The sequence below is a fragment of the Quercus suber genome, unplaced genomic scaffold, assembly GCF_002906115.3.
Source record: "Quercus suber isolate HL8 unplaced genomic scaffold, Cork oak 2.0 scaffold_674, whole genome shotgun sequence".
NCBI lineage: Eukaryota > Viridiplantae > Streptophyta > Magnoliopsida > Fagales > Fagaceae > Quercus > Quercus suber.
The window spans coordinates 45,689-49,199 of NW_027070115.1; positions in this window are offsets into that span (position 1 = coordinate 45,689).

The window sequence follows — 3,511 nt, forward strand, 5'->3', positions numbered from 1 at the left end:
AGGTCCTAGCTTGTGCATAAACTAGCTTAAGGTGAGTTTCAATTGAGCCAGTTCCGACTCTACTACCCCAGAATCATTGGGCCATAGTACGACAGGAGCAATCCAGCGTAGGATATAAAAAAAGGCCCACCATAATTACATTATCATATTTTCCTTTCATGAAATTATTTAAGCATTATCATCGTCAGTAGCGAGTGCTTTAGTTAAAACATTTTAGTTATCTTGTTGTATTATATTTCTCTTGCTATAACATTTTGTGATAGTATCTCTTGCCATGGACACACGACTTCACCAAGATTCCTACCAAGGGTTCTAACTTGCGCATAAGCTGGTCTATGGTGAGTTTCAATTAAGCCAGTTCCGGCTCTCCTACCCCAAAATCGTTGGGCCGTACTACGACAGGAGCAATCTAGCCTAGTACATAAAAAGGCCCACCACATTTAAATTGGCGACTTCATTGGAGTGTTGGGAAAAAGACATGGAAAGCATATAAAGCCCTTGCAAGTTATGCCCTTAAGATCAAAGACGATGCGAAACATGAGCACCGTGCCCTCACAGGCAGAGTCATGACCAGCAACGCCTTACCAGCATCAGCCCAACCGGGTGGAAGGTGTCAATGGAGTAAGGACTAGACTGCAATAGCAACAAAGAGTTCTTGTTGATAATGCCAACTTTTTTATTGAAGTGCTGCAATCTGTACAGCATTCCCAGCAGCAAATAATGTAAGAGATTCCCTAGATGAAGGCTGACAAGGCGAAAGAGAAGGGAAGCTAGCATGACCTAAAGCATGCAACAGACAAGGAAGAAACCCCTGTAGGGGGTGGCCCGCAAAATGCGAAGCAGTGTTTCATTACCATGGCTGAAGTTGCAACGCTTCTAAAATTGGAAAGGGCCAAAGCACCTGAGGAGAGATTTTATGCATGAAGGCCTCCTTATCTGCTGAGAATACTCAGCAAGCCATATCCAGAGAGATATAAACCATAAACCTTTGCACAAAACAATGGCAGAAGGGCAAGTGCTATCGAACACGTGAGTAAGTTTATTGACACCCTCAGTCCTCATGCGGTAGATGAGGACTTGTGTCTTCGAGAGTTTTCTAAATCCCTATATGACTTTGCGTACACTTGGTACACCAATTTGAAGCCAGGGTCAATCCTGACATGGGACGACTTGCACCAAGTACTTTCATGGAGAAGAGATGGTAACGCTTACAACCCTGCAAGTGACCAAGCAAAGGAATGGCAAAGACTTGATGGAATACATCAAAAGATTCAGAGACATAGCTCTTGACTTCTATGATCATTATGAAGAAAAAAAATTAGTGGAAATGTGTATGGGTAACATGATTATGGAATACAGAGCTATTTTGGAGAACTTAGAAATCTCCCAGTTCGCACAACTACTACAAAAAGCTAGGAAGACCGCCCAATTAGTAAGGCCAAGCTCTGACAAACCCAAAGAGCAGAGGTCCACCCCACAAGCCATGGCGGTATCTATTGGTGAAAGGAAGAGGAAGTCGGGTGGGAAGGAGTACGAGACCCCTTTGCCACTACCATGTACATCGAAGGAGTTAGATGTGCTCCTAGATAAATGAATTGTAGACGGGGTCTTCAAGCCCAACCAAGTTTCTAAGGAACCTACCGAAGAAGGGTGGAGGGACCTACATTTCTGCCGTTTGCACAATTATGTGCAACACCCTATTGTAGAATGCTAGGCACTTCGTAGACTAGTGCATTGTAGAATCAAAGAAGAAACTCTCAAGTTATCCCAGCCAGAAGTTCAAAGAAATCCACTCTCGAATCATAAGGAAAATGGGGTAGCAGCAGTTGTTATTTGCGCAGATCCATAACCAGATTATTGAATCAGGTCTCTCTTTTTCAAGTATTAAAAAATGAAAAATAAAAAATAAACGATATTTTTGTTTTTTTACTTTCTTTCTTAATTTAATTCGTTGAATTTACTAATTACATGCAGATTGGGACAAATTTTATGTGAAGGAGAAAGAAACGACATATTAGTGGATCCACCATTATTATAAGTAGTGGTTTGTTAGACATATTAGTGGATACGGATAATCGTAATTTTATAGTACCAGGTACAGAGATTCCGTGGTGGTTGAATTCCAAGCATAAAAGTGTTGGAAATTCCATATCGTTCCATATTGGTTGCAAATTTCGAAATGTTTTTGCCGTCTATTTCGCTTTTGGACTGGTGCCACTACTTTCCCTGTGTCCGTCTATTGAGGTTTACCTCTCCATTAATGGTTTTTGAAAATTTATGGCCACTGATTCCATTCTATAAGTAAAGTGACATGCATCTCTCTCTCTATTTGTGTCTTTGTCTAACTGTCTTTTTCTCATTCACAGTTATGGCAGATAACTCAAGAGGAATTTGTTGAGCTTTAGAGCTTGGGACTGAAACCGAGCAGTAGTTCCCAAGTAGAGACATGCCTGACTCCTGTTTACAATGGGTCTTAGCATTGGAAAGGAGAAATAATTTTGAATTTATTGGAGTTGGAAAAAACAGGAGTCATCTTTAGTTTTTGTTGTAGTTAGATTTTGATTTTTGTCAATTGATAGCTAATAATGATTTTAGGCCAAATATAAAACTACCCTGATTTTAGTCAATTGATAACTAATATAGTGGTAGTCTCTCATGACATAAGCTTCCACAAATTCAATGACACCATTAGTCTCTCTTTCATGATTTGAGCTATCATTCTTTGTGTGAGAATTGTATTTCAAATGTATGCTATATGTAATGTGACCTATCAAGCATCTAGAGCTACAGGAGTTGAAGCAACTTCATAAACATGCTCCAAAATTTTGTACCATGCAGCTTCTAATGAATGTCTGTTTGTAAAAATATTCTAAATTATATTGTGGATGTAGCATTACTCATTTACTTATAATTGACACACAGCTTATAATCCAAAGTCCCTTGATGCACAAATAATGAGCTAACATTGGATTTTGATCAATTTTTCATCACCCTCCATCAGTAAAAGCAAAAGAAAACCTGATTTGAAGCACCGAGCATGTTCTATCACTAGAGCTACAAGATAACAAGAACCTCATAATAAGGATTTTTGAAATTTTCATTATTGGAAGCACGACATATTGACCTGAAAACATATTGACCTGAAAACAAAGTTACAAATTAAGGACCCAATCCAAGGGTTTACACGACACAAACAAAGGCATAACTAACAAATGCCACATAGACAACAGATGTTTTATTTTTATTGTACACGGTAAGAGATAACACATTGCCACAAAAGAATGTTCCAAGTTTTAGACAAACTAGTCGCAACTCCGCAGATCTCGTGGGAATATCTAATTATTTTGAAATGAAATGTAATATATAATTTATTTTTAAAAAATTCATAAAATTATATATTAGGATTAATAATCCATAACAAAACGCTTTCTCATAAGATAATTTCATTTTCTTTTTTATATAACTGTTTACCACACAAACGAAGGGCAAGTGGTATTTTTTTTTTTTTTTT